The sequence below is a fragment of the Drosophila virilis genome, chromosome 2, assembly GCF_030788295.1.
Source record: "Drosophila virilis strain 15010-1051.87 chromosome 2, Dvir_AGI_RSII-ME, whole genome shotgun sequence".
NCBI lineage: Eukaryota > Metazoa > Arthropoda > Insecta > Diptera > Drosophilidae > Drosophila > Drosophila virilis.
The window spans coordinates 17,567,944-17,586,688 of record NC_091544.1 but is presented as its reverse complement, the minus strand read 5'-3'; the positions used below and the strand labels follow the sequence as shown (position 1 = coordinate 17,586,688).

The following is an 18,745-nucleotide window of genomic DNA, read 5'->3' as shown; positions in this document are numbered from 1 at the left end:
CTGCTGCATTGGCTGGGCAAAACCTGATGCCAGCCCTCTGCCAGGTAGGTGACTTGTGCCTTGAATGTTTCTTTTTCATTTTTTTTTATTTTGTACTTTTTTTTGTGTGATGTTTTGTTTTCTGTTCTCTTTGCGAAGCACCTTTTGTGACGCAACAGCCCAGAAATGCTGGGGTCCAAAACTGCAACGCGCCGAGGCATAGGGGCTGGGGATTGCGATTGGGGATTTACTTGACTGCAGAACAAATTAATCCAAAATCAGCAAGAGACAAGCGAGAAATGAAGCAAAGGACGACGACAACATGGGGCATGGCCTGCTGCATGCATGGTGCGTCCAGTGCAGTTCGCGAAGGGGGGGGGGAGTGTCTGACTTTGTCGTCGTCGCTTTGAGGCGCGGCCTGGGGCAGATGAAGCTCAAGTGTGAGGCCGGATGACAAGACTTGAGGTTCGATATCGATATCGACTTGCCAGCAACACCCAATAACAACAGCGACGACAAGCACACACATGTATCTACACACACACACACACACACATACATACGCACACTCACACATGCATAGTATAAGCGCTGCATCCAATGCTGAATAACTCAATTAATTTCTGTCACCTGATTTATCACCTTTCGTGTATTTTTGGTGTACGCGTCGCGAACAACTTTTAATTTCAATTTTATTTATTTGCATTTTCATGATCTCACACTCAATAAGTGCACGGGGTATGCACAACTACACGAGTAGGTGGCCAACAGCCAATGCAATTGCAATTGAGACATTGCCAAGTACGTGAAAGGCCGGAACACACTTTACCCATCTCCAGTCCCATCCCGAACCCAAACCAAAACCCGTTTGCGGCCTGCGTCGCACTCGAAAATTAAAATGTTTTATCTCTCGGATATGCTGAGGAACATGTTATTAGCGCAGCCTCTTGTAATTTGCATAAAAAAGGAGAACCCCGTGTGCCTTGCGCTGGGATGGCTATTAAAACATTCCGCTTAACACTTCCTGCGACAAGAGCGCAGCAGACCTTACGAATCAATTGCACAATGGTTGGACAGGGCAAAAGTCTACACTTAAAATTCCTTACTCTGTGGCATTTGAGATAACCCAAGCTGAGGCGTAGAAACTGGAGCCTTTATCGGAGCTCTTAAGAGTTTTTCAACATGATTTATAATCCTCTGGAGAGTTTCAGCTTTTGCTTTATTTGTATATGTTTAGTTTTGAAAATTACAAAGTACTTTAATTAAGGAATGTATTTAATATTTTTTTTATTTGTTGTTTAAATGGGTATAGAAAAGTATTTAAATTAAAAGATAATTATAAGACATACTTTGGCTCATTCTGATCTCACAATATCTCTGCCATGCTCTGATAGAAGAGTGCCAGCTCCCTATTTTGATTAACAGAAAATCTTTTCTGTAAAGCCTTAATTTTTTGTCTTTCAATAAGCTGAAGTGTTTTTTTACTTAAAATAATACACATAAATGAAAATTCGTATTATTTTATATTTATTACAAAGACATACACTTAAATAATATATGCCTTACATATAAATACAAAAAAAACGTAGAAAAAATATATTGGGCTTAATATGTATTTAATTTGTTCATAGTACTTGTTAAATAGCCCACTGTGCAGCCTGTGAGGACTGCGGCCGACAAGTTCGCATCTTCAGCGAGGTGAAACTAGTTTCTCAATTAAGCAGTTGGGCACAGGCACAACAGATTGGCACACACACTCACGCAAGTCTCTAAGTGTGTGCGAGTGTGCCTGTAGTCATCAACGACGGACGCACTGCATCCGTCCAATTCGTCAAGGAACAGTTGCAGCACGCCCAGTTTGGGGCGTTGGACGTGCGATTGGCTGCGTAGCCACAGACGCAGACGCAGACGCAGATGCAGATGTCGGTTGTCTCGTAGAAAGCATATTTATGGCTGTGGCATGTTATGAATACACCCAAGAGACATTTTTCTTCTTCTCACTAGCGCGACGCCGCCGCAGTTGCAGCTTCAAGAGGACAAGTTGGAAATAAGACACACAATTTTGTAACGACTGCAATGGCCAGATATGTGGCGTGGTTGGGTGTGTGCAGGAGGGGCTTGTGCATTGCACTGGGCGCTTGAAAACGAAAAGAAAATCTAAAAATAAGCAAATACAAAAACAAAATTCAAGGCAAGCCAAGCAGCCCGAAATAAAAACTCGTGCAACGTACGGGAAATTCTTGATCAACCATAAATCTCGGCACCAGAGCCATCCATCTATCTCGCTTGGCGCGTTCCGTTCAGCGCCAAAGTTGTTTTCTATGTTGCATTACCCCACTTTTCCTTAACCCCCACCCCCTCGCTCTACTGGCACTGGCAGCATCTTGTGTTGTTTTTATACAAATTTAATTTTCAAAAATAAAACATTTCTCTTCGTCTGCTTTGGGTTTTGGCCATGCTTTTTCTATGCTGTTGACATTGTTGTTCTTGTTGTCGTTGAGGTTTTTAAATATTAAAACAGACACGTGTGTGTTTAATTTTGTACCTAATACCAAGCGGTTTTAATTAAAAGGCAATGCACTTTCCCTAAAATTCTCCGCCCAGAGCTAAGCAAACATTTAAACGAACAAAATAAATAATAGACTCTTTCTGAAAAATAGTCTTGTGTAAAACGAGACGATTATGTATCCGATTAAAATTTAAATTTGAAGAAGTTTCAACTTCATGTATTTATAAGACAATAAATTTAATTTGCCGAATTTGTCTGGTTTTGAATTTTTTTTGCCTATTTTTGTTGTCTGAGGTTTTTTTAAGTACACAAACAAACAGTATAATGTTTGAGCTAATTGCTTAAGGATTTCTTTTAAATGCTTTAATTCATTAAAGTTATTTTTATTTAAAATCTTCAAACATTAAACAAGTAAATAAGCAATTCTTTTGTTAAAAATTTTTGCTTTGCTTAAATGAAACAAAAAATATTTGTTCTGATGCATTTATGTATTATTTAGAACACGCCATACAAATAAATAAAGGCAATCAAGCTGCGATTTTAATGGAATAATACTCATTGTTGCATTTTAGACCCCTTCATTATGTATTATCGTTGAATTTTGCTAACTATGTTTTCTTCATTTTAATGAATGAAAGTATCAAACTATCTCAAGATCAAATACTTTTAACATGTTGAGTATAGGCAGCCAGAAAAATGTTGGAGTTGAGCTTTAAGGTTGAAATTAAGAACTCAAGTTCGTTTCATGTTTTGGCTCGTAATTAATAAATCATGTCAGCGTCAGGCGGTAGTGCGGGGTGGAATTAAATGTGTCAAATGCAAGCACGCAGACCTTCAGCACCAGCACCAGCTTCAGCTCCAAGCCCCAGCCCCCACAGGCGGAAAGAGCTATAGCCTGGCCAGGAAATGTCAAAACGAACACGAAAACAAAACGCAGCCAAAAAGTAGGCATTTTCATGTTTAGCGGCAACTGAAGGCATTCCAAAGAGTCACAATAGGGTTATAGCAGGACTGGGTTCGGTAGCTAGAAATGCCATTCAGTTGGGGGTGTGGCTTGTTGCCGCCTCGCACGCACCTCGCCCCACAAAAAGAAAATCGCAGCTGACGCCGAAAGTTTTAATAAATTAAATTAAAGCTGCGTGAAAATTGCCTTATATAATATACCTGAGTAAATGCTATGCAGAAAGTATATGAGATGTGTGTATATATAGATACCCACCCAACACGCACATACACACACACTTACTTGCGAAATTAAAAAGAAACGGGCATAGAGCAAGTGAGATGGCAAATATGTGCGAGTGTTTGGCAAAGGAAATGATAAATGGCGTGGTAATATAAAAAATGGGGAAAACAGCGGGCGGCAGCTAAAAAAAAATAAAAATAAAAAACAAAAGAAACAACGAAACAGCAACAAAAACAAACAAACGCGTCGCTTGCTGTGCAGAATAAAACAACAGCAACAAAACGAAAAAGAAAAAAAATGAAAACCAAAGTTGATTTTTCCAACTTTTCTGGTCAGCACAGCAAGAAAAAAGAAGAAAACACACAAAAAAATGGGCGCCGCATTCAAAACGAAAATGGTGGAAGAAGCAAAAAAAAATAACCGAAAAGCATTAAATTTTCTACATTTTCGTCTAGTAATTTTCAACGTTGTCTATTGCCACGGCCAGAAATCGCCTGTTTCTTTGCCTCTGTGTGTTAGCGGGTTTTTGTGTTACGCAATGTCGAATCACCAAGCCCTCAGCCCGACCCCGAGCCCGAGCCCGAACCCTTGAAACCCAAAAACAAACACACCCAGTGACCCTAATTTTGGTCCTCAGAGAGAAATGTCGTGGGCCCACACACTCTTCTGTTTTAATTTCATTTATGGCTTCCGCTTGCCCGTTTGTTTTCCCTGACTTATTTCGCCAGTTCTGCTGGATACTCCTGGCTCCTGTCACATGGTTCAAGTGTACTAGCCCAGTTTTCGCCTTTTGTGTGATTTTCGGCACTTATTCAAATGTGCCAAAAGTTAAGAACTCTATTAATTTCATCAAGAACATTTGCATTTTAGATTTAATAGAGGCTGATATGAAGTCGATGAATATATTACTATTTGATTTGAAATACGCTAACGTCATTGGAAAAGTCTTGATAATAGAGCCTAACTAATATGTAAAGAGCTATAATGGTTAATTAATAAGAGCTCGATCACCTTTTTGTTGACAAATTGTTAACAACTCAGAGTCGTTTCGCCTACTAAATCAGGCCTAAACAAGAGGTTCTAGTCGGAAGCTTCCGACTAGGGGATACCCTGAACCCTCTTTTTCCAACATCAAATGCATATATATTCTATTTTAGAAGCTATATGTCAAGTTTGGTGACTCTAGATCTTATTACTTACCAAAATTGCCCAAAAAACAGGAATTCGATATCGATTTTTATCGATTGCTCAGAAAAGGAGTAAGTTATCGATTATCGGAAATAAACTCGATCTGCGCGGGACCTAGGAGCACCTACATCTGAAATGTCTCCAGCTCTTATAGGTTCTGAGATCCTTGCGCATGTATGTATGCATATACAATTTTATTGTAACTCATACGAACCGCTTTTCAACTTTTTTTTAACTCATACTGAAACAATATCTCGAATTAATTTGCGAAATATTCATTACTCTCTTGCCATTTTGGGGAAAACTAAAAGAATGTCTTTGATATGTTATATAGTGGCATCTTGAATTAATTGGAAAGTATATATACATCCTATTCTAACGCTGCCAATGAAAAAAACACCCTAGTGTTTAGTTTATGCCCGGGCTTAGCTCCGACAAAGTCATCAGACAAGAGGCACGAGTCTAATAAATAAGCTGAGCGGTCGGCCGGCTTGGTTTGGCCAGCGGATTGTTTAGGGGCGCCTCTGAATCAGATATTCGACATTGGGCCACATCCTCGGGGCTAACTTATCTGTTCCGTTCTATCGGAGCGAATGCGAATGTGCAACGCATGAATGAATAAATGCCAAATGGAACTTGTGTATCGACAGGACTCAAACTTGCAAGACGGCCAGGCTGGCGCTGTTTTGGCCTTGTCCCTTGCTCCCTTGATCCTTTGCTCCTTGCGATTGTTGTTGCTGTTGACGGGCGTTCGTCTGGCACATTTAAATTGCCTGCCGCCGTCTTTGCCTTGCAGCTGATAAGACCCGGCGCATTTGCTGATAAGGCCAAGGCCTTGCCAGCGAATATACGGAGAGAGAGAGAGAGAGATACACAGAGGCACATACACATACTTCCTGCCAATGCTGAGGGGCAAGCAGCCGATGCGCAACTGCCACGCGTTTCGCATAGTTTTGCATTGAAACTAGTCGGTCGCAGAGGCAATGGCTTGGGCGACCTACACAGCGCCCTTTGGCTGTGGCCCGCTCGAGAAGGATGTCTGCGATATCTCATTTTTATAATTAAAACACTTGGCAGGACATGTGCTGCATGGCAGCATTCCACCAAACATACCAGCAGTGCGCCCAACCATTCATTCCCGTTGCCGTCTGCCGCCATTGCCCTTGCTGCTCCTCGACTCTCCATGGCCGGGGGCTGAGGGTGATGTTTATCAGCTACAATGTGCGGCTCAGAGCCCGCGCTACTGTCGCAATGCTAACCCGTATCCGTATCCTGGCCAACAATCTAACCAACTGACTTCAGGGTAGTTGAACCGTCTAACTGAGCGTAAGGGCTTCAAAGGGCGAATAACGGACGAATCCTTCGCTCTGAAATAAGTCTACAAGTTGTGTACTCGTTCACAAAACTGAAACATTGAACCAAACTTGATTTTTTTAAGCTAATTATTAGAAAATTGATCTTATATTAGGTGCAAGCTGCTTGTTTAATCCATTAAATAATATTTGTATTTGCTAGTTGAATTGAGGCTTATGCTATATCTATAAAAATCTTTCCGTATTAATTTTGAACATTCCTTCTCAATTGAATTCCTAAAACATAATTTTCCAACATATTTCCAAAACGTAAAAGCCGCTTTCAGCTCGTGTCATTTGAATTTATATAATCGCTTCTGCTGCAGATATGCCAAATAAATTAATTTACCAACTCTAACTTCACTTCAATTAGTATAATTTATTGTTTACTTTTTTTATATATTTTTTAATATATAAATATTTAATTTCTCTATCATTACAGGTAAGTGCTAGCACAACTAACTGCAATTAATGAAATATTGAGAGTCATAAAATCTGCTGAAACAATGCCGTAAAATCCATTTGGACTTTGATATCGAAAGCAGCTAAAAAGCATTTTTTAATGTTGGTGCGACAAAATATATAAAAAAGACGAACTTTGTAGACCATAAAAAAGTGCAGCACGTCAAAAAGTTTGCGCAAAATTTATGAGTGCAGTTAACGGGTAAGTTTGAGCGCACCGGGAGCGTAGCCCCGCGGCCGGTGTGGCCCAAGTCCAAGTCCAAGCCCCTACGGCGACGGGACGAGTTTATTAATTTAAAAAGGAAATTCTCATTTAGTCACCTTTTGATTTAAGTCCGTTACTAGACGCTTCACTGCTTGGATCCTAAGGGTGGCACGCCGAGGGCTAGAAAAGGGTTTGCAGAGGGCAAAGGCAAAAGACAAAGTATATTGTTAGCTTGGTTAGTAGGTTGCACAGTTGGTCAAACGTTCGTTAGGGGCAGTGAAATTAAAGTCCAAACAGGCGCTCGTTGAGAATTCACTGGCACTGGCAAATGTGTACAAAAGACATGCACAGTGGGGCAAGTAATGGAAACTTATGAAAGAAAAAATAATAAATTAATATTAAAGTCAAGTAAAATAATGTTCGAAATATACGCAATATTTAAAAAAGGGATAAGAAAAAAATTAGAAAAATATATAGAAGAAAAAGAAAGAAATAGGAAAATTCCGTAAATAAGTGACAAATGATTTGTTTTAATTTTGGTTACTACTTATAAGCTCCTAATACGAGTTCCTTTTGTACGCATTTAAGTCTTTCTAAATGAAATTGAATTTAAAAACTGAAATTCGGAATATTAAAATTCAACTCACATAAAATAATAATAAGTTGTTTGTAATTTGTAATTTAGGACTTCCTAAACAAGCCATCTCTTTGGTTTCAGAAACCTTGCGCAGTTACGACTCTGTTAAGATCTACATGTTTAGGGGAGTTCGGAGTATGCAATTCTAAATTCACAATATGGCATAATTCTAATATAATTTTTTCAAATTTAATAAACGTCTTGCTTGTGTTCATAAACTAAATTTTTTACCTACTGTGCTTGTGTTAGTATGTCTGAGTACTCACATACTCGCACAATCGTATATTGTATTTGAATTGTTCATTTGTTTCACATTTTGGTGGTTCTTTTCTTTTACTGTCGCGTTGAAATGCATTTGTTTGTCGCCGCTGAATGGCCAGCGGGGCTGTGCGGAGTGGAGGGGTGGGTGCTCAGGCAGCTTTTGAATTTTGGTCATGGTGAGTTCATTCAAACTCATTCACTCAGTCGCGCAGTTTGCAGGCAACGTTTAAATATGCAAAAGTTCGCGCTGCCGTCGCAGTGAGTGCAGCAGAATCAAAAAACTCCCGCCAGTCCGTTTCCCCAGCGCGGCCCGTTTTGGCAGGGGGTGAGCGGGGTCAGGGGCTGACAATGGCGATGGGGGCGTTGCACTGCGTCGCTGTCTGCGCAGTGCAGTCAGCGCAATGGGTTAGGGGGTGGCTTCGCCTGGAGGGTGGCGCTGCTTGCGTTAGTTGCACCCCCGCAGATTGCATGCAAATTGGTTAAAGTGTGAATTTATGTGAGAAATATTGTTTGGTCTTGTTATGCGCGTACACTCACTCGCACTCACACTCGGCCTCACACTCAGTTGAACAGTCAGAGGCTCGACAAAATGATTTAAGCTCGTATGCAAATTGTTGCCGACTTTGACTGACATTTGCCGCGTTCGCATTTGAATTGCAATTGAAGTGCTTTTCCTCAGATTTTATTTTGGGGGATAGTCCGGCGTTTTATATGGTATAATTATTTGTGGCATGCAACTTTTGCATATGCAATTTGGCTGCTGCACATAAATCTTGCACACATTTAATGTGCTTTCACATTTATTCGCATTATTTTCATATTCATATTCGCATTCGCATTCAGTTTTGGGGGCGCCGGCGTTGCGCTCCGTGAGCCCAGTCGCAATAAACACTCAATTAACGATTTCAAAATTAATTTTTCATAAATTCGTGTGCATTTCCTCATATGCTGCGTATTTTTACCCGATCCCGGTTCGCGTTTGCGCAAATTAACAGAAATAAAATTTAATATATGGACATTCGGGCCGTGTCACAGGGGCTGTGCCGGCAGCTACTGTCTCCGCGGCCCAACGCCCCATCCTAGACTGTGGCTGTGCACACGGAAAATGCGTTTAATTTATGGCCCTGGCCCGCATTTGCCTGGTCCTGGCTCTGATTCTGCATCTGCTTCTGTTTGTATTTTTTTTTTCGTTTTTGAGAGTGCGTGCCCGAAACATCGACAGTCCGAGTCCATATACCATAGCAACTGGCGCCAATGCAAATGCACTTCATTCAGCAGATGAGACACGCATGTAGAGTGGGCATAAGGGCAATGAGAGTGAGAGAGAGTGTGTAGGGGGGGTGGGAGGCGGAGAGGAAGAAGAGAAATGGTGTTACCTTTACAATTTTTACAATTAATTAGATAATTATCATAAGCATTACAATTCTGTATATGCTTTGATAACTTAAAAAAAATAGTTTTAATCTATTCAAGCGCAAAGTATTTCACTTTTTTAGTTGTTAAAAAAGATTAGGCTTATGTTCAAAATAGCTTTCCTTGCATTTTTTGTTTTTTGAATATATTCCATTGAAAATATTGTACTTTCATTACAATTTATGCTTTTTTCATCCAACACATAAATTTAATTAGCTACAACTTATTCAAGCTTAAGGGCTCCTTGACAGCTGAAAATGATTGTATTATATACAAAATATCAAATGTATTATTTATTTATTACCAAAAACTATTCAAGGCTAACCCCTTTAAATCCTTTTAGTTAAATATAATTTGTAATTACTTTCAGACTTTCTGAAAAATATCAATAGGCATTAATGTTCAATTTGATAAAGAACAAGATTTTGTGATGCTGAATAATGCAGATAAATATTTTCAATTTTTTCTACTCATCTTAAATGCATTTGCATAATTGTCAGTAATACCTCTGTGCATAGCTTTACCTTAAAAAACTTTATTTGACTGTCGGATTTTATAAATTGCCTCAGCAATTCATATTTATGTATGTTATTTTCATCCCTTAATGATATTATAGTCAACACCTCCAAAACTTCCTAAAGTAAATTAAGTCATTTGTGCAGCATCGATTTAAAGAGAAACTATATAAATTTATCCACACAGACGGAGGGTAAACGTAAACATTTCAACACTTAACGGCCAACTTGAACTTCACGAAACATATTTTCCATTCAGCAGGCCCAGACACGAGTCGAAGCCAGGTCCCTGCTCGGGCGCCACAAATTAAAAATGCAACACAAATTGTATTTGGCACCTGTGTAGTGCCCTCCCTCCGTCCCCTCCAGTTACAGCTACAGCAAACTCAGCGGAAGTTGCTACCCACACACACACACACAGTCGCACACACACACTGGCGAATGAAAAGGTGTTGATAAATGAGGCAAGACAGAAGGCAACAGCGACGGCGATTGTTTGGTTTTTTGTGTTGGTCATGTTGAGCTTGGACTATGGCTGGCGCTCACAATTGAATTGGGCAGCCAAAATATGCAAAGCTCGCTGGGATCAACAAAAGACTTGCAACAAACGGGCTGTTTGCCGCTGATTTCAATGTGCCGCAAGACATGCAACTGCCTCCAGTTGCTGCTGGCGTGTTGCCGCCTGCATTTTTAATTAGCACATGGCAACACTTTTACTCTAACAGGTGTTAAATAGTTGAGCCCACCGTTGCCAGCACGCAATTCAAGTTGTAATTGAAGTTGCTCGGATAAAGCTTTCTGTGGGGGTGGCAGCCCTTATTGACAAACTGCAGCGCAGCAGGGGCTGTCAACTGAACTGGACAAGTCCAGCTGACTATTCCGCTGGGAATTGTAGAGCATTCCAGCAACAACAACTACAAATTGAAGAACATTTATCGACAAGCACATACCCTCAAATTATAGCTAGTTTTTCTTCAATTTTTGAATATTTAATTTATTGATTAAAAAAAAAGTTTAATTTAATGCCTGATGCCATTTGATAAACATGTACATTATTCATTCTGCCCGGCTACACACTTGCACATGCATGCCCCATCTGTCAACCAAAGTACTGGGTATAACTCACAACATCCGCGCGTGTATTCAGCAATTTTCCACTTGAAGTTGCAACCGCCGCCGTCGCTGCTGTTGCTGCTGCTGTTGAAAAAAGCAAAGCAAAAGCTCAGCGGAAAAACAGAAATGCGAAATATAAAAACAACAACAATGCCAACAATACAACAACAACAATAACAGCAACGGGAGCAGCAGTAACAACAATCCAGCCACCGGCCAAGGCACAGTATTCGAATTCCCGCTGCTGGGGCAGGCAGCTGCAGAGACGACGCGTCGCTGCTCTCGTGTTGACACAGCGAATGCGGACGCTTGGCCTGGGGGTTAAGTGGCACACACAGTCACCCACACTTGGCACACACTCAGGCGCACACAGACATCCACCCACAGCAGCTGCTGTTGTTGCCCCATGCTGCATGCCCCTTGACACACCTCCACAGACACTCGCTGGCCATTGCCATGCGCATAATAAATAATTGCAACGGCGGCAAACATTTCGCGTTGCACTTTCTGCAACCAAAGCGAAAAACAGCAACAACAAGCGAGTCGGGTCCTGGTCCCATGGCAAGCAAAATGAAGAGATTTTTATCGGCGATTCTCACTGATTTCATGGCAAATAAATCGCTCATTTTCGCTTAATTGGAAAATTATGGCTTTTTGGCCACGAACACGCGCGTGAAAGACAGAGATAGCGAGAGGGATAGCGAAAGAGAGTTCCTATATATATATATGCAATGTATATACATATGGGAGTGTGTGGAATGCCTACGCACACATACACACATTCTGCCTGTATATACACAATTGCATTTGCATATGCATTTGTATCTGAATGAACTTTGTAGCTGTTGATACATTTAGATACAAATGTTGCACACATTTTAATTTTATATGGAACAATTTTACAGTGTTTCTAATTTATGAAATAACAACATTTAATTATCAGTGAGATTTTAATAGAATAAATTAATAAACATAGCAGGACTGAGAAATATTATAAAAATATGCGATTATGAAAAATATTCAGATTGAGTTGGCAAGTTGGCGAAAAAGTTCCTAAATGGCACTACAAATAATCAATTTAATAGCTTATTTTCTTTCACAAATAAGCATAATATAGATATTTATTTTTTAAAGAATTTATTTTTACTTGTATTCTTTACTTTGAGTAATAGCGTAGAGATTAGCGGCTTCCAACCTGAAATTTTACTATAGATTATATAGCCCCATTTAGGTGCACATATATATACAAATATTCTTTGAAAGCAATTTTATATAAATAATTTTTGAAATAACTATTTCATTTTGAATTATTTTTTCTTTCTTATTACTTATGGTAAAAATAAATGAATCCTATTCTGTAAATTACTGAACAAATATATTTGTCCGAAAGAATCATTAATAAGCTATATTACAATTTAATTAAGTATTGTTTATTACTGACGGTAAAAATGGTTGATTTCCAATTTGTAAACTTTTTATATGTTCTATAGCCCAGTTAGGTCTGACGTTAAGGATACGAAAGCCCAAGCAAACTTGCACATTCCATATAACAACATACAAGAGATGAGAGCTAAAACATTTTTTATTTCATTTTCTTAATTTTTGTAAATATCAAATTATAAAGTTATATATTTGGTTCATATGTGTACTATTGTACTATGCTGCATGGTGATCCACAGCCAAGTTAATTAAAAAGCTGAAAGTATTATCGAAATCTGCACTAATACCACTAGCTCTAGTTATAAAACAATACACGCATTGTCATATAACAATATATGAGATATATAAGATATACTATATACAAGAATTATTTTTTTTCTCGCTCATTCTATTTATGTATGGGAAAAGTTCCAATTTAACATGGTGTCGTCTCAGCGATGATTTATGAGCGAGCCAAAAAGCTGAAACACTCCGACACTGCCCGTTGTGCCCATCACTCCTCGTAACCCCTCTGCAACACTCGCATGTGCTCTCTCCGACCACACTCATGTGTGTGTGTGTGTGTTCTCTGCCTTGCCTTGTTGAGGGCATCGCCGTTTGCTTCTCATTTTCCACCACCGCCGTTGCCGTCGCTGCAGCCGTTGCCATTGTCTGCCCTGCTCTGCTCTGTTGTGCTCTGCTTTATCCTCCCCTTGCCGTTGCTCACCTAGCCACATCTGTTGGACGCTATCACCGAGCGGCACTAAGCGTTGGTATCATGGCCGCCAACCTTATCGCCGTCAGCAACCCCGCTGCAGGGGCAAATGGCCGCCTGGCCACGTGTTGTTGTCTCTTTGCCAAGGATTCAAATTTGGATTTGGTCTTCCTTCGGTTTTGGGCTACCAACGCTTGCTGCGGTATCGTATTTCAATATGGGACTGACTACCCATATGTGTGTGTGTATGTTCGCGTGTGTGCGTGTCTCGGAGCACTTGAGTCCTGCCGCAATCAGCAACGTGCACAAAGGACCTGCCAGCTGGATGGTCCACCAATTCATCAGCTGGAGCCTATGAGAATCTATAATATTCCCAGCTTTCAGGCCAATGCCGACATTCGTAATATCATAAAAATGAAGTTAACCTTTAAACAAGTTGACTCGCACCTTGGGCCCGGCGGTAGAGTGTGCGAGAAAGAGAGAGAGAGAGAGCTAGAGATGGGTCCTGTGTATACTTCGTCTGTGTAATGTCCGCATTGCCTGTTCATGTTGCGTATGTGTGTGTGTGTGTGTGTGTGTGTGCGTGCATGTGCGACTATGATTAATTACTTTTGCATACATTTACATACAAATTTGTTGCCACATTGTCTGCCTCGGGCGCTGTCCGAAGCCAACGCCTGCCACCATCCCTCACCCCCTACACACTCCTTTGGTCTACCCCTCTTTGGGGTTATTTTTTATACATGCTGCCACGGGGTGGGCTAAAAATCCAGCCAGCAGGGTTAATTTCATATGAAATTTTTCATTTTGTGCAACCAGAACGGAAGGAAGTTGATTTGACAAAAGTTTTTTCTGGCCTTTCGTCGTTGTTGTAGTTGTTATTGTTGGTGTCGCTTCTGTCGATTTTAATGCCTCGGCTCTGTTAATTGCATTTAAATATTTTATAAAATTTGCGTAAAACCAAAATGAGAACGAACAGCGGTGCGCCGTGATAATTGGTTATATGCAAACTTGATTCTCAATTGGGAACGGTTTTTAGATGAGCACAAATAAATTTAAACTAGTTAGAGCAGGATTTTGGACTGCAAACCCGTGCGTTCGGTTCACAGCTTAAAGTAATTTTTAATATTTCTATTCAGTTTAAAAACTTGCAAACTTGTCTTTATAAGGTTTTTATTTGAAAGTTCAAAATAAGTTGAAACTTTGTAAAGTGTTTCCTTAAAATTTAAATAAATTAAAAAATTATTCTACTTTACATTATTATTAAACTCGGCCATTGTAAAATCTCATCACTTACGATATTTTCTTAAAGTTTTTACATGTTTGAATACATTCTTTATCGACTTCTTAGACATACACCCAATGCCTAAGCAGTTGTCGCTGTTGCAGCACACAACCTAAAATATGATTCATATTGCAGTCAACCCCCATATACCCCCATATATCTGATTTATACCCATAGATGTTATGTTCAGACCAAAGCAAAGGGGCAGCAAAAGAAATACAGGCAACGCAAAAGCGGAAAAACTAATTTCAGTAATTATAAACTCATATAAATGGCTACATCAAAAATCTCTGTTTTTGCTGCCTTTAAATTAACACGATTTTTCCACTTTGCTGCCCTGCGGCGCTCGAGTCCGGTGCACAGGATACACAGAACACACACGTGTCACTGGCTGAAAAGGGTTCAGGTTCAGTTCCAAGGACTACAACGGCTGTGCGCACGAGTGTGCTGGGTACGGGCATGATGCCTGCGGCTGTGGCCAGGTCCTTGCAACGACTCGTAACTCCTGTGCAGCAGTTTCCAGCTTGTCTCCAGCTCCATCGTTGTTATGCTTGTTGTTGCTGTTGTTTTATATAATAAATGAGCTTGGTGGGTTAAAGGCGTATTTCTGTCTAGTAAATTAGCAAAATACACGCAGAGGCGACACACACATACACATAGGTAAACACACACACACACCCCTGGAGCGTTGAGTCTCTAATGGGCTGCCGTGTTCTGATTGAGTACGGAAAATTGGGAGCAGAACAGCTTGAAACAAGCCTCATTCACTCATTCAACTGTGGCAACCCCTTAGCCTGTACATAACTCCAGCACACATACACACGCACATGCATATGTATGTTCGTATATTGCATGTATGTATGTGTGTATCAGGGGTTCCCAGTTGTCGGCTTGTTAAGTTTAAATAATGCTTTTTGCCATTTCCTCTATGCCAAGGTCATTCAAAATTCAAACCAAGTGCGCTCACAATTACATGCAAATTTACACATACACACACACATGCACTTGTTCGACATTGTTGTTGTTGTTGTTGCCTTTGTTGCTGCCCCCGAGTTCAACTGTGGCATATTTCGAAAGTCTGTCAGACATTGTCTGCAAATTTCTGGCGCGTCATAAGTTGAAGTTAAATGAACTAACTTCATTCAGCAGTTTGAACTGAAGTCCAATTCCAACACCTACACCATACCAAACACACACATACACACGCCCACACATACACACACACACACACACAGACACACACACGCGGGCACTCATACCAAGAGCAACACACAGACACGTCGACATTTGCACAGATGTCGCACATGCAATTTATGGCAATTCCAAGTCTCAATTGCAGCTGAGTAGAAACGGAAAATGGTCGAGATGAGCGCTGCCTATAAATAAATTTAAGATTATTTCGAATGAAAAGCTTCAAGCTTTAAATGCTTGTTACATTTTTTACTTAGATGAATTTAAGATAAGATTAGGATTGAGCTAAAGAAAAATAGAAAATGTCTGATATATCAATATCAAGATTTGGTGAGGCGGTTCTAGAGACATCAGAACAAGTTCTACGATAATACATAATGTCCTGCTTGCTTGTCCTGAACAAAGTACTACCGTTTTATTATAAGTCTATTAAAGCTATTAAAGCTCTAATTCTTAAAGAATTTAAATTTGTTGTTAGAAATTTCTATTATATTTACAGATTATTTTAAAAGACATTATTATAAGTTATAATATCTCAGATTAATAAGACATAATTTTGATTGACTTGAAGCTCTTATAACTAAATGGATTTTTTATGCAAGTTTTGATATTTTCAAAGCTTTCAAATGTATTTTGATATATATATTTTTCCATTTTGTTGGCGTGATATCTAAGAGTCCATAACTTTGGTAGTGTAATAGTGAGAACTATTTTTTACATTATTGTCAAACACTACATAATCAAGGGTAAGCTTAAGGTCAATGAAGACCCCGAACATCTTCGGCATACTGTCACACAAAATGATGCATAAATCAAGATGGTCACACTTTGATGGCTCATCCGTCAGCTGTTGCCAGTCCACGTTGTGGTCTGGGCCAGCCGCATAACGGCAATCACTCACGCAGGCATTCGCTGAATTGCCGCCATTGTCTTGTACGTCGACTTATGAATTTAGATTAGATGAGCGGCAAGATAATCCCCTCAACTTAGCTTGAAGCGGATCGGTCCGAGTCCATTGCAAGTGTCAAGTACACGGCTGGCCCTGGCACACGGCGCTTGTGAATGTCCATTGTAAACAGTGTTGACCATGTAAAGCAATCACTTACAGTTACAACCGGACTCGGTATCAGCCACAGCGTTTAGCCAATATTTCGTTGGCAACGAGCAGACAAGCAAAGCTTTTCATCTCGGCCGCTGCGTATGGAGCGCTAATTCTTATCGCGATCACACGCCGTGGCTGGACACGATGAGATTCATGGCATGGCATGGCTTTGTTCGCTTCGAGCTCATAGTCACATCATGTCCGACAAGCTAGAAAAAATTGAAGTCAAGTTTGAAGTGTGATGTGTGATGCCCGCTGCTCTAAGTTTGACTTTGGGTTTGCCCAGGGGGAGGGGTTGGGGCAACAACAAAAGCTGTGACCGCGGCGGCGACCTGCCCGACACAACGTTCATTTTAATTTGTACAATAACTCAGTTTGGCAGCCAAAGGCGAAGCTACAAATATGTATATTTTTTGGACTTTATTTTTAGTTTTTTTTTTTTTTTTTTTTTGTACGTTTTTTAATTTTTTTATTTTTGCAAAAATGACAAAAATAATTACTGCGCTGCAAAACAGAACCCGCAGGCAAGAGCTTAATTTTAAAATTCAAGTCACACAAGTCACAGCTGAAAAGTACACGAGTTGCCACACCCCCTACCCCACGCCCACAGTCATTTCAGATAGTGTCACTAAAATGACTTACAGGTAGCTCCGTGTCCGAGGCAAACATCTTTCGGCTACCCGCCTGCAATCCATCAAAATGCAAATCTCGTTGGACAACTCTTTGGACTCCGACGTCCAGCTGTAGCTATAGCTAAATCAAATGAAGCAACCGGCTCGTGATGCGTAGCACTTGGTTGCCACTCGGAGTGCCACCACCCCCCTGCCCCTTCCCACCTTCATCACCTCGGTTCCCCTAGCCCGTCCACTGCCAATGGCTGCCTCTGTTGATGATGATGATGACGATTATTGTTTATTAAGTGTCGGCGCGACCATAAAATTAAAGGGAAGTTCATTTTTATTGCCTTACATTTTGTGCTGGTTTCTGTTTTCATTGTCTCACTCCATACATTTGGCATTACTTGTGTTTATTTTTTATATTTTAGTTTATCGTTGATGTCTCTGTGTGGTCCCCGTACAACAGCAAACCCCTTGTATTTTGTTCGTTTTAGCATCTAGAAAATTATTCGCTTGCATGTTGATATGTTTAGATGATATGCTATTCAGTGAAGCGGCGATTGTTTGAGTTGCGTGATGCTGAGATTTTTGGCATTGTTTTGTCATTATTAAGTTTAAAATTCAATTTGCCTTGCCATCCTTTGGTTGGTTGAAACGAGTTATAACTTCGAAATCGGGACAAGGACATTCATACTATGAGGTTCTTGTATCAACTGTGTGGAGAACCATATTACCTCTAATGTTTATACCTACATTTTCAAAATTTACAATATATCTCTTACAAGAACTTAATTCGCAATATACATCTATTCTAAGCTCTAGATTAAAATTGTATCAGTCTTCACTATAAATTTTTGAATATTGACAAATATAATCTTAGGAAAAAAATTGAATTCATGGCAATATTCAAAATTGTACATGACACAATATTTTGAAGTGTATTACAGGGCGTTTCACTTACTTCAGTGCTCATCCTGTTCATGCCATATAGAACTTTTGAAAGACAATTTCCCAAAAGGACATTCATTGTACACATTTGTGTACCTTAAGTGCCACAGTTAAGCGATTCCATGATGTACCAACGGTCATTGTCCGAACTAAATACTAATATCCTTTTTCAACTGAGCTTTAGTGTCCCTAGAAAAATATCCTTAAAAGCTCTTAAGCCGAGACATCCTTCAGCTTCACAGGGCACCGTAAAGCTTTCACAGGATAATACGAGACTTTACTAGCTGCCGCCAGATGGCTGTGCACCAAACGCCATCTAGCGTTCAGTCGCGCCGTCACGCCAGCGACTCCCAAACTGTGCGCGCATATCGCAATTCGTCGAACCCGAATCAGAAATGAAAATAAAATAACGAATATTAACGAAAAATTAGCTTGATCGATTCGCTATTTTTATACACTGCAAAAAAAGAAAAAAATTACTTGCGAGCTGCGACTGCGCATGCAAACTGCTTCTGATTAGCGAGTTAGCCGCGTTGTGCATAAATCAAAAAGCGACTCGCTGAGGGGCCACCCAGAAGTTGGAGTGCCAATTAATTAGATATTTTGGGCACAGAGCGTGAGTTAAGCGCCCAAAAACTATTTTCGCCT

The 18,745-nt window shown here is 40.1% G+C and overlaps 1 protein-coding gene and 1 long non-coding RNA gene across 5 annotated transcripts in view; one reads left to right on the top strand and one right to left on the bottom strand.

Annotated features, from left to right (window-relative positions):
* Antp (homeotic protein antennapedia) overlaps positions 1-18,745 on the top strand; it is a 122,225-nt gene that overhangs the window by 12,316 nt on the left and 91,164 nt on the right. The window lies entirely within an intron of this gene.
* LOC26531589 (uncharacterized) lies at positions 16,042-18,010 on the bottom strand. Of its 3 annotated transcripts, none has more exons than XR_004303447.2 (5): positions 17,932-18,010; positions 17,502-17,862; positions 17,175-17,415; positions 16,537-16,741; positions 16,042-16,485 (listed from the first exon to the last, which is right to left on the bottom strand). It is a non-coding gene; the product is annotated as an uncharacterized lncRNA (long non-coding RNA). The 3 variants fall into 3 exon arrangements; XR_004303448.2 differs by having other exon boundaries at positions 16,042-16,472; XR_001450045.3 differs by having other exon boundaries at positions 16,042-16,741.